Source organism: Poecilia mexicana, unplaced genomic scaffold, assembly GCF_051168715.1.
Source record: "Poecilia mexicana isolate PSO_F unplaced genomic scaffold, ASM5116871v1 scaffold_3, whole genome shotgun sequence".
Lineage (NCBI taxonomy): Eukaryota > Metazoa > Chordata > Actinopteri > Cyprinodontiformes > Poeciliidae > Poecilia > Poecilia mexicana.
Window position 1 is genome coordinate 8821261 of NW_028263372.1, and position 13323 is coordinate 8834583.

General features: G+C 37.7%; 1 protein-coding gene across 2 annotated transcripts in view; it reads left to right on the forward strand.

Moving 5' to 3' along the window:
• Positions 1–13323, forward strand: part of LOC106931207 (myocyte-specific enhancer factor 2A-like) — a 56165-nt gene continuing 42842 nt past the window's right edge. The window contains exons 1-2 of one of the 2 annotated variants that reach the window (XM_015009193.2): positions 1–164; positions 9390–9475. The gene's annotated coding sequence lies outside the window, so the exon portion shown is untranslated. The remainder of the gene's footprint in view (positions 165–9389; positions 9476–13323) is intronic. The other variant, XM_088004124.1, reaches the window with a different exon arrangement.

The following is a 13323-nucleotide window of genomic DNA, read 5'->3' on the forward strand; positions in this document are numbered from 1 at the left end:
GCACGCTGGCTGCGAGTGGGCGGAGCTAAGCGCGTAGCTGCTCGGAGTTTGTCAGTTTCCTAAATATAGCGGACGGACATTGTCAGTGTGTCTGTCTTTCTGCCGGGAACGCTTAGAGATAAAGACGGCATTTATACAAGCTGCTTTTGGAGGGGGGCAAATTGGTAAGTGGAGCAAAACGCCGTTTTTTCCCCTTTTTTCTTTCTTCTATTTTTAATAAGTGAAAGTCCGTTTACAGGGCTGCTTTCTGTGCTGTAGGGAGTGCAGGGGAGGGGACCGCTACACTTCATCCACCGCTCCGATACAAGTCTTGGTTCAAATATGTCACTGAGTTTCTAACACTCACCTTAACTCGCTTTAATGTGAGTATCGCATGGTCGGTGCTGTCGCGTGCCGGAGGATGAGTTTCTGTACATGCTGTGATCAGCCGATACATCAACAGGATCAAACACTAACTTATTACTGACACGCGCTAAAGTAGCCAGTCAAACACTGCTTCACACCAAGGGAATCACTATGACGACCTGACGAAACGGGTTAGAGCTCCGGGGAATAGTTGTTCAACTCACTGAGAGAAAATAAATAAATAAATATGTATATTCTCTCTCTCTCTCTCTCTGTCTCTCTCTCTCTCTCTCTTTATGTGATGCATCGGACCAATCTAATAATAAATTAAAATTTCCATGCATTGCGACTTGAGAGTTAAGATAAAATGCAGCCCAATTGCCTAATTTAGTTTATAATATCAAAAAAGCAATGCAATAAATAGAAATTAAATAAATTATAAAGAAAAAAGTAATCATACAATGAATGGAAATCCAATAGGGAATTGCTTTTCTGCCTTTTGGATAAGATCAAGCATGGAAATCCAGTGAGGAGATATTTTTCCCCAGTTGTAATGTATTGAATCAGTTGTTTTATCATAGTTTTTATGGTAGCATAAAACTAGCATAGTAGTAGTACACTAATATGCCACCTGCTAGTAGTATACTGCTACTAGGACACTATTCAAATATGGTAGTTTCATACTAGTATATTCTACAAGGTAAAGGGCAACTACGTGTCACTTTTAGGGTTAAAATTTAAAGGCAGTGGAAGCAAAAATGTGTCGCATCAATTGAAAAATCATCCTTAAAACTTATTTACTGAAATTCGTAATAATAATTATATATTAGCTTTTATTATGTAACCATGTGTACTCCTGATGTATAAGGTTGGGTGATGTGACAATGTTTCACCATGAGGGATTGGAACAGGATGATTAGTTGCCAGATTAGAGAGATTGTGTTGCTGTCCCTGCAACACATTCATGGTCATCCTTTTCTGCTTTTCTTTTTTTAAATATATGTTTATAATAAAGCAAGACTGCAAATAATGTCGTCATTGTCAATATTCTTTTCCTTTTCCATGGCTATACAAGGTTACGTTTCTTTTTTTCCTTTTTCTTTTTTTATTAAAGTTTGTCCTATCACTTCTGTTTTGGGAATGACTCTGTTTTTAATATGTAAAGGAGAAGATGTGCTGACACTTTGGAGTTGTTTTAATGAGATGTATGTGAATGAACCGTCTGAGACAATAGTATCAGTTGCATCTCATGTGCTGCGCAGCGTTTTGGGCTGGTTGACTGCTGCAGGCAGTTGGATTTGGACTTTATCAGATTTTTTCCCCAGTGATGTTTACATTCAGCTTGTTGTTCCAGGGTAGTAATTGAGCTAAGTTCAGAGTGAGCTACATACCTCACTGCTAGTGAAAAATGTGAGCGCTGACATAATGCTTTGGTTTGGTCCACCTTTCTTTCTGCACTGGAGTTGCTTGAGAAATCCTGATCATAAATAGCAGAGTTTAGCGATAGCTTTAAATTCTCTCTGTTTTCTTCTGGTGTCACTTTATAAATTTGCTCTTTTAAAAGTTTCATTGAGCACTCAGTTCCACGTGTAAACAATTTGCATATGTTCTGCTATAAAACAATCTGTATTTGTTCGTTCCTGATTAGAATTAAAATTAAATGGTATTAAAATCTGTTCAAAGATGTTCCTTCAGCTTAGCCCTCTGTTTGTTTTTTCACATTGGGAAATTGTAGTAAAGGACTGCTCATGATTATTCTAAAATCATATGTTTTTTCATACTGCTAAAACGCACTCATAGATGAACCAACTACACATAGCGTAGCATATGACAATATATTCATTTACCACAACAAAAACAAGAAAGTCTTGTTGACCACAAACCTGTAAATCATAAGCCACAATAATAACTTTTGCTGGATGATAAATTGCCTCAGTAAGTATTGTGTTAAATGATAATATTGTTGCTTTGAGACCATTTTCAAGTAATGTTAATAATGGCATAATAATACAAGTTCGCCCTGTCATATAAACTTTAACTCAGTAAAGACATTGGAACTGGAGGACACTTAAAATCTCCAGAATAAAACTCAACAATCAAAACCAATAAATAATATGGAAATAAAAAAGTACTTACAACCGAAAAAATAAAATCTCTGCAAACAAAATTTACCTTCAAAAAATATTAATCGTCAGAGTGGAAATTATTGCGCTCATTTTAATTTTGCATACGATTAACTGATTAGTTTTTTACTGCGACAGGCAAACGCCAAATCAACGTACTTTTTTTTTTTTTTTGCACAAAGAAAATGTTCATTTGGTTTTAGTCTAGATGAAACCAGAACTGGTGCTTCTCAGCAGTGTTTTACTTAGAGCGCCGGTTGTTCTCCTCTCCAAACGCTCCGGTTGTTGCATCATTTACAGTGTTACATCGGCTCTCCAGTACACAGTTCCTCTCATGTTCTTGAAGCAACAGTGCAAAGAGTTTAGACTAAATTGTCCAGATGTTCCCCAAAACATCTGCGTCGTTCATGTGTGAAAACTGCTTAGCCCTGTTTGCAGATCTGTGGTTGGAGCTGACAGACTAATAAAAACAGAGGGAAAACTTTACCATCAAAGGGAAAATGAGTCAATTACCGTAGTTGGGCAGTATATGCCGCTGCTGTTTAAGGGCTTTAATTTAGCCCTTTGTGATGGATTTTCTGCACAGAATGGAACCCATGAATCCCCCATCTGCAATATATTTTACGACCAATTAGAACGAGGCATAATGCTTACTAAGGGCTTTTTTCAAAAGTATAGTTATAATACAAATTTGAGGGATTTGTGTAACTTAAGTTGATCTGAATGTCCTGCCAGCTAACGGTACGTAGTTGGTATTTTAAGATGATCTCCAATTCCCCACCACGCTCTTAATTTCATCCCCTTTCCACAACATCGACTAACAAAAAAAAAAAAAATCATTACATGCTAGCACAACCGCTATGGCTCCATGTTCCATGTTAGAGCTATTTTTTCCCCTACGTAATCTGCTGAATTGTGACAAGCCTTTGAGAGCATTGCAAAAAAAAAAATGATTCTGAGCTCTAGCAGCTTGATGTGGGTCTGAGAGCTATATATTGCCATTTTCTGATTACAGTGGTCAGAAGAATGAATATCTGTAACAACTGATTGTAGTGAATTCAGTCAACTCTATGAAAACATTTGATGAAATTACTTTGCTCTGATTTTTTTTTCTTTTAGAAGTTTCCGACAAAGTATGAAATTAAAACACAATATTTTTGAGCTTTGGTTCTAGAGGTGAAGCCACAATATTTATCTAGGAAAGTATTATTTGTTCCTGTCCGTATGACTTTGCTTGACTTTGATTCTTATCCTGAAGTAACAAGCTAACATTTCCTGAATTGGAAAGCTAACTTTTCGAGGGCGTTGACTATAAAGTCTTCTACTTGGTCACATAAACACTGAAGAAGCTACCGTCACTTTTAAATCTCAGGTGTGGCTGAGTTTTTATGCCAGGTAGAGATACAAAGACAAAATACAAACAATTTGTTAAGCTCTGTAAGAAAATATTGCCATACATTTTGCCTGGTTAGCAACACTGAAGCTAGCATCTGAGGTTTCTTCAAGTGATAAAGGATTATTTCAATGGGTTTTTTTTTTTTTAAAGGGTACATATAATTTTTTACAATTTTTTTCTTTTCGGCCTGGCTCAGGACTCTAGTTAATATTTAAATTCCCTTCCAGGACGTCAAATAAAGAAATATGCAATGAGTAACAGTAAGACCAAAGCAGTCGTGAAAGGATGTTAGCAGTGTAACATTAGCCGTTAGTAGTTACATTTGGATCGCAGAACATTGGCTGTATTAAAATCAGTCACGCCTTTTCGGGTCATAGTATTGACATTCCTGAAATCTAAGATTCCAGCTGTTTCATAATCTGGTGGGAAAAGGGGTTTCCAGCAGATTTTGTCCTCAGGTTTTGTGGATAAGTAGAAATCCATCTATCTTATGTGCATTTACTTTTCGCAGAACTCCCCCAGATTTCCCGAATAAGTGATATCTATAAAAAGTGTTCACTTTTTTCTTTTTCTGTCACTAATAAGCAGCCACGCATCCGCTCGACATATTCAGTTTATTTTTTAAACATAAAAACAGTCCAGGTCATCTTTACAGGAATGGTGCAACAAATAATGCAGATGGAGACACATCATCCAGATATAGTACTCACCTAATTTTTTTAAAGATTTTGTGTGGGACTAGTTTTGTTTATTCACACAAATCAGGATTGGGGAGACAAAAATGCACTAAAGGTCCCCGGGCGGGAAATCGAACCCTAAATGGTTATGTTGAGGGCTAAAATCCTCCTTAAGTGTGGCATCCATGCCTCACACTCCCTCTCTTACTTCCTGTTAAAAAGTTCTGCTAAAATTACTACGATCATAATGCTTATGTTTTATTTTTGTATCATACATTGAAGTTCATGTCTCTAAAATATGACAGTGGCCCTTTAAATGAATCTGGACTGTTTTTGATCAGCTCTTGTACAAAATGTTAAATGACTGGTCAAACCTGTACAGCTGGACCAGACTTTAGAAAGGAGGCCCAAATCTTGCTAGTTGAATTAGTTTAATTTTTTTTATAAATATAAGCAATATTCAAGTATTTCAAAATGTTGTTTCTTTGGGAACAACATTGCATCAATTAATACCGGCTGATATTTGGATTAGGGCTGAAACAATTCATCGGATTAATCAGGTTAATCATGATTAACTGAGTATTGAAATAATCACCAACTAATTTAGGAATCAAATAATAGCATAGAGACTGAAAAAAGTAAATTTGCTGAAAAGACAATGTATTCAGAGCAGGAATTAAGCCAAAACTGTACAAAATAAATATGGATTTTGCATGTAATGTATTTCATAAAAAAAAAAAAACAAACAAAAAAAAAATCGGTTAAGAGGTTAAATAAAAATAGCTGTAGAATTTGCATTTTTTTTTTATCTGAACAATTGAGTAATCATCAGAATAATCGATTACTAAAATAATCGTTAGCTGCAGCCCTAATTTGCATTAGTAAAATAATTTTTTCACCAGTCCAAAGGCCCACATTCTTGTAAATCCAGCCCTGCTAATCTGCAACTTACAAATTCTTTGAACACTCAATTTATGATTTGAGAAGCTTTTAAACCACTTGTGAAATTTTTTAAAAGTGTCAATATGAGCTATAATCTCTTCATAATGAAGCACATGAAATCACTGATAGTTAAAAATTGCTGGTCTTACAGTAAAAGAAGGAAGAGTTCAGTGCCCAAGGAATTATATTACATCATTTTTGATGAGACATGAATGCCCAAGTAAAAAAAATAAATAAATAAAAAATCTCCATTCTAAAACATGGTGCATCTTCCGGTCTATCCAAAAAAACTGCAAACTGTTGGAACGGTTAACATTTATTGCACTCAAGTCAAATTTATTGTTAAAAATTTCCTCTCCTTATGAGAATTTTGAGTTATCGTCATAAATTAAAATTTTTTAGGGTAAATATAAGAAAAAAACAAAACTGACAGTATGGTCGGAAGTGTTATATTTACCATTTTCTCCACTTTTTGTTCCATGAGAATTTAAAACATATGAAGTGCAGTTAATGTGTGAGGCTTTTTTAAGTGAGTGGTGTCTAAAAGGTGCCTGTTTAAATTGGAAAAGTTTTTCAAGAACAATATTTGTGTTTGTGGCACTACATAGTCACGGCCATACAGTTACCTACGGTAAAAAAAAAAGAGAAAGAAATGTGTTTTTTAATAATAATTTTCAATGTTATCACAATAGTACTGCAAAAATATCAGGATAAAATCTTAAGTCCATATCGTCCTTCGCTAGTGAGAACGCATTTTCAAAAAAATGTGCAACTGCGAGTGAAGGCTTCCGTCTTTATCACTTCTTCTTCTTCTGCTTCTGCTTCTGCTTCTTCTTCTTCTTGTTCTTCTTCACTGCTTTTAGTTTTCATATTTCATTGGCTGGGCTGGCAGCATGTTCCATCAGCTTCAATTATCCTCGCTGTCAGCCGACCGCCGTCGCCTGTCTGCTGGCTTTAGTGATTACAGGCTTCAGGGGACAGGTAATCAGGTCATGGTTACTCTGTCACCGTGACGATCCGCTGAGACAATAAGGAGCATGTGGGATGAAAGAGCGCTTCCGTCTTCAGCCACTAATGTCACGGCAACCGAATACATCTCTGCCATGAGTCGTGCCGAGGTACAGATGTTAGCGGAGGCTTGTTTTCTGACAGTGTTCGGACTCTGACCGGACTGCTATGTAGCACCAATGCACAACATTTCCCGATGCAAGGGCGGGTGGAGAGTTTCTAGCTCGGTCCGTTTGGCATTGTGTCTCTGCTTTTCGTAAATGATGCAGTCCTGTTGGATTCACTCGATGGAAATCCGACGCATGCAGACAGGCTCTTTGCAGAAGAGTGCGAAGCAGTCACACCTTGAACTTGGTCACCAAGGTTTTGAGCCTTTCAGAGTTTTAAACCGCTGAGGCTGTGATGTCATGGTAGGTGGTAAAATGTACTGACACCACTTGAACAGTATCACATTTTGTTGCATCCAACAGTGTGTTTCTCTGGTAATTTACGTGACAACCAACGAAAAGCTCAAGTTTTGTCTACTGAACGAGAGCATGTATAAACAGCTCTCAGTCTTCAGATTTTTATATATATGTATGGGAAAATACCTTAACAGGAAGTCTCACATAAACAGAACATGTAGGTGTGAATCTGTGACTCATGCCTTTTTGGATAACAGTGTTCTTCATTCAGTGAAGTTACACACAGTGGGTAGATTATCTGGAAAATTTACTCTAGTAACATTAGCAATGCTTCATAATAATAATAATGCTCAAGTCAAATTAACTATTATGGTGTAGTAAAAATAATCTTAAAAGTATTTTTTCCCCTCAAAAAAGTTACTCAATCACATATAACCGAGTCACTATAACTGCCTCTGACTAAAGCATCTTGTGTTGTTTTCTGTGTTCCTTGACTAACAGGTCTACTGAGGTACTTGTGGTTTTCTTTCAGCAATAGGGTTCTTCTTACCACTCTACCAAGTTGAGTACTTTTGCAAGAGACCGTAGCAGGTTTTGGTGTTAGTTGTTCCTTACACTAACTATTTCTATAGAACATGTAAATTAATAAATAAATCTTTTTTTTTTTTGCCCAGATTTAAAATTGTTTGTTAATCCCAATTGATGGAATGGGGATGTCCAACTTCAGCTGCTCTTTGTTCTGCCAACACTCCATTCGTTTGATTTAACAAGACATATCTCAATTTTAATATTTTGTTTTAGATATGATTATGGTGTTCCAATCAGGATTTACCCTGATGAAATAAACCAGTGGTGCATTCACACCATTAGTCTGCTTTAATCAAACTCCAGTTTGTTTACCTAGAAAGTGGAGGTGTGAAAGCATAATCAAACTCTGATGTGGACCAAAAAATGTAAACCCTGGTTCGCCTACAAACTTCAGTCTCGGGTCAGCTAAAGTGAACTTTGCAGCAGTTTAAATTCATAAAATGCTAAGCGGAATGGAGATCACTCTAAAAGCAGGAAGTGGACTATGGTGCATGGCATTCTGGGTAAATACAGCCAAAACAAACACACGAGTCTAACTCTGGTGAGAGAAATAAATGGCTTGTGGTCTTTTACCAAAGACAAAAGAGAAATGCTACTACCACTAAAATCTCACACCACTCCATTTTTCTTTACGTTTTGTGAAGAAGGAAGTCACGGTCTGTGTCGTCTTCTGAGGTTTTCGTGTTGTTTCCTTCAGTGGTTCTTGCTGAAGCACCGCACCAAATGAAGGGTGTGGGCAGGTTTTTAAAGGGTTTGTTTTGTTTGACACAGTGCAGTGAGAAAGTGAACTGTCCCAGCTGAAAATAACACAAATGTTGCAATTTTGATCCCCAGTCCAACAGAGTCTAGTGAACTATCAGGTATGAAGACATCCTGACTCTCCAGCTGGTTACCGTCTAAGACGGCAGACAGTAAACTGATGTGACGGTTCCTTTTCAGACATGATGGAACTGCTGACAGACTTCCTGTAGATGGAAAGACCAACTTTTAAAAGCAAAGCTGTTGCATATATATTGAACCTGTTCCTGGTTATGAGAACTATTTTCTCTATTCAAAGCATTTTATTCATTTCTTTGCTGTTTTATTGAATAGAAATATCATTTCTGTAACTTGCCCTGCAACAGACTGGCGACCTGTCCAGGGTGTGCCCCACCTCTCGCCCGAAACGTTAGCTGGAGAGGCACCAGCAACCCTTCTGACCCCAAGGGTGTACAGAAAATGGATGGATGGATGGATGGATGGATTTCTCTAGCTTGCTGTCTCATATTCTACCTTACCATCATGGTTCATTTTATCACCTAGAGTTAAAATGAGGTGATATTCTATGGCAACAATATTGCCATGGAAGTAGAAGTTTTGTTTCTTTCCCCCCCCTTTTTTTCTCTCATCATAGGCTATTCGGGGCCATGTGGTTAACAGTAAATAGCAACACTTTGGAAGGAAAGGCTTAACTGTTTTTAACCAAAGTCAGAGAAAACAGAGGCTCCACTGTTGGTGTCTGCTTGTCTTAAGTATTTTCATTGAGGGACTAAATTGACTCTTCAAAACCAGTTTTTCTAGTCAACTATATGGTCTCCTACTGCAAATTCAAGCTCATTCGGGCTGATTACTGGTGTTTACAGCTGAACTATTCTGCATCACTCCCAGCAGAAGTGATTCAAAGGTCTCTTCCTGATCTGAATGTCTGGACTGGCGCTGAAGTTCAGATCAGTCTTTGTATATTATTAGAGTTGGTTCTTTCTCTCTCAAGTTCCCAGTTGAGAGCTGCTTATGAGATTTCTCCTTCACTCCAATTAAGAATCAAGTCTGTTCCTTTCTGGTTGCAAAAGCTTATAGTTTCATTACTTGGCAATCAAAAGTTAGAAAGACATGGACCTAATCTCTTTCTGCCTCTCCTCTCTTTCAGAATCACATTGTTCTGAGGAAGTTTCTGTGCAGTTTCTTCACAGTCCTCTTTCCGTTTTCACTCCAGTCCAGCTGCCTCTGGCCAAGGTAAAAAAAAACTTTAATGCGAGTGTTTCACTTTAAACTGTTATATTTTTCTCCACCAGGATTGAAATGCATTTCTAGGTGGTCTGTCCCCCTCTTTGCTCCTAAGGTCATGGATGTTAAACGTCCTACATATCTTGGAAATGTTTTCAAAGCTTTCATGGTGGAACAATAGTAACCTTTTGGGGCCATCCAGTTTGGGGTCAGTCTCACTGCAGTCATTTGCAGTGAGATTTCAAAATGTCTTGCCAATTATTCACCAAACAAACTCTTATTTCCCCCTTGAAACTAATGCACACAATCATAAGCTCAGGAAGGTTTTTATCATTGTTCATGGTCCACAGTGTCTTAAAATGTGTCTTATTTGCAGAATAATTTGTAAAGCTTATATGAAATATTTGAATAAAAAAAATACAGTTTATGAAGTTGAAATACTTAGCAGAATAATATTTCATGTTCTAGACTTTGGTACTGTTTTTATTTTTGTGAATAATTTTGTGAATCCCTGAGTCTAATCACTTTCTAAGAGATTTTTTATGGTGTCATTGCAAAATATGATTTCTTTTGGCCAACTTCGATTATGATTGCTTGATTGTTACTAATCCAAAGATTAGTAACGATCCTTGGATTGTTACATAAGAAACATGATTTGTTTCTCATGTTGGCAGGCAACAGAAAATACCACAATGGAGTATAGAAAATAAAGCAAAATAGAAACGCAACAAAGAGGTGACGAAGAACATTTCCAAGCTGGCAGGCTTTGTTAAACCACTTAGTTGGGTTGGAACGGAACCAGTATCCCTCTCTCCTTATCCAAACATTAAGTCTTGCTAACATGGGTGCCGACGCAACATGGTGCTGTGAGTAAATCGGTGGCAAATGAAAACATCATGGAAAAATAGACAGGCTTAGCAACAACCTGATGGCTGTCAAAATACAGACATTGATTTTAAAGCATTGGACAGTGCTTTAATATCAACGTAAAATAAACGCACAAATGGTGTGTACATCCCAATACTGTGGATGCTTTGCTCTCCATCTACTGGAGCTGCTGTGTTTGGATTTGCATGTTGCATTTACAGCTATGCTAAAAGTCAGCAATGCCTTAAAACGGATTTCAGTGATTATAGAAGCCCACCACAGAATGCATGAAGGAGCATGAAAACTTCAAACATCACAGAAAAACAATGCTGACATTACACTATGTTAAGAATATTAATTACACTGCGCTATACTTTAGAGTAGGGGCCAATCTCTTCTTCTTTGCACCGTGCCCTACTGTGTACTTCCTTCCTCTTCCTTGTGTTTAATGGAAATGTTCTGGTCTGTTGGAAATGAAGACTCTTCCTGTTCCAGTTGAGATGCTCTTTCCACACTCGGCAGACCACTGACTGCGTCTGACCGCTGGGCCTCACACCCAGACCTGGATGCTAAAAATGCAACAGAGCGGCTTAGAAATGACACTCAACAAATACAGAAATCAAACAAGACAATGTCCAAATATTAGCCTTGCCGTCCACTTTGAGGCAGTCGCATAAACCCGCCTTTGTCAATTGCCGTAAATAGGTCGTCGTTTGCTCTGCCAGTTGAAACAGCAGTGCCCGGTCTAGGGGTAGATGACTTGGCTCGGTAAACGTTCTGTTGATTTGAAAGGCTTAGGTCCAGACCAGAGTGTGGTCACTGCCCGCTTTGGGCTTTTGCACTGGTCTTCATGATTCAAGTGCTTCATTACTTCAGGTTCTGCTTCTAGAAACCCTTCTTTGGTACTCTGCTGACGACTGATTTGTTGCAGCAGCGCCCCCTTCTCAATCCACTTTGAGTGTGTTTGACTTTTAGGAGTTTTCCTCTGATCCCTGCTTTGCCACATTGTGTGAACACAAGATTCTACACTGCTGCATGGCTGCTCCAAACCCCTGCGTCTGTTGTCTTGCTTTGCAGCTACACTCAGGTAGGGTAATCAAGCTCAAAACTCACCGTTCTGATGATATTAAAACCTCTAAACTCTTTTTGCCCTGTGCGTGAACTTTAAGAATCCCTCTACTGTGTGACTCTGTAATCTAGGAGAAAGCAAAGCAAAGTTGTAAAAGATGTGAGGGTGTACGGGGGTGGAGTGGTTGAGACAGAGGGGAATAGTTTGAAGATCCCTGATGATGACGCTTCAGAACTGCTTAAGATTCGCTTTACAGCATTAAAAGGAAGTTTTTACTTTGCTGAAAGCACTGAATTTTAATGAGATCAAGAACAAACATAAAAAATAAAAATAAAAAATTCATTATAATATGTAGCAGATCAAAAGCTGGGGTTAGGGCTAAAGATACTTCATATTGTACGTCTCTTTGAGCATCTCCACTGAGTGGTGCAAATCTTACAATAGAAATGTACAAGAAGACTTCAGAATCTTCTCTGTGCTGGGTGACTAGAAGCCTTCAGTCTTTATTTCTGCGTTGTACTACTTACTGGATAGTTGGACTGAAACTTTGTTCGGGCAGCATGCAGCAGCATGGAAAAGTATTCCTATTTCTTTGTCAGCCACAAGCTTCAATGTATTTCATTGGAATGTTATCCTATAGATTGGGAGTTTACTGGTAAATCGGCTCCCATTTCCTTAATTTTGGGTGATTGGTGATTGGCCGATACTTACACAAGAAAAAGGTCTTTTAGAACCAACTTATCTATTTGCAAAGGTCTGAAAACCAGTCACTATCCCCTTTTTTGTTTGTGATAGAGAATTGAATAATGAATTAACTAAATAATGTTAACTATTGCTAATGTCCGCTGTTAACAATAGTCACCCCACTTTTGCCAACTTATCAACTTTGTTGCAATATTTAGTGACTTTTCAGACAAAAATATCAGTATCGGCTAAAATCGGATTCAGCAGGTCGGACTTTTTAAAGATTGATGATCGGTCAGAAAACTGCAATTGGTGCTTCCTATATAGACCAACACAAAGTACCACACAATTGTGACATGGATTTCAAAAGGTTTTGCAAGTGAAAATGTAAAAAGTGTGGGAGACCTTACATGTTCAACCTCCTTTCATTCTAAGGCAACTGAATAAAATCCAATGCCATCAATCACCTTCAGAAATCACCAGAAGAGAAATGTGTATTTAAAGTTGAGCAAAAATACCTCAAAGTTTGTTGGCATGACAGCTACCCAGACCTCTTAGAAGAATAGCAAGGGGAAAGGCATTGATAAAAGAAAGCCATAAAAAAATTAATTTACATTTTGTCATTAGGTATAAAGGAGCGGGGAGTGCAGAAAAAGTTTTTGGGGTATGAATACTTTTGCCAGATGCAGTAGGAGACAAACAAACCTTAGTTTGAATTCTTTCCATATGATTTTAGTAAAATCGTGTCTGTTTGGAAGCAAAACATAGCAATTAAATATAAATAGCTCCCTTAAACCAAAGGCCTCGTCTAGAAAAAATAAGGTCACTCTTCTGTATACCTAGAAATCGTTGCTTCTTTGCAACTAGAACTGGACTAAAATCCAGTATAAATCCAATTTAAACTAGTTTTATCCTTTCTTTATGTGTGTTAATCTGAAATGTCTGAAATAGTTTACTCAATGGGCCAAACTCCAGTTCAACAAGTGGAAGCTGGATTTCTTGGTTTGTTTTGGATAAATAAAAAGAACGAAAGCCTCGCCACATTTAAAATGGCAGCTTGAGTTTTAATCTTTGTTACAGGCATGACATCAGTGTCTCTGTGTTGAGACAGGAAAATCTTAGCACACTGCTGCTGCCATAAAAGCAACACAATAATGAAATGACATCACAGTGGGCCAGTAATTAAATGAGCAGACTGCTGTCTTGGAGGTTTTACTGGGTTGGAAGATTGTGAGTA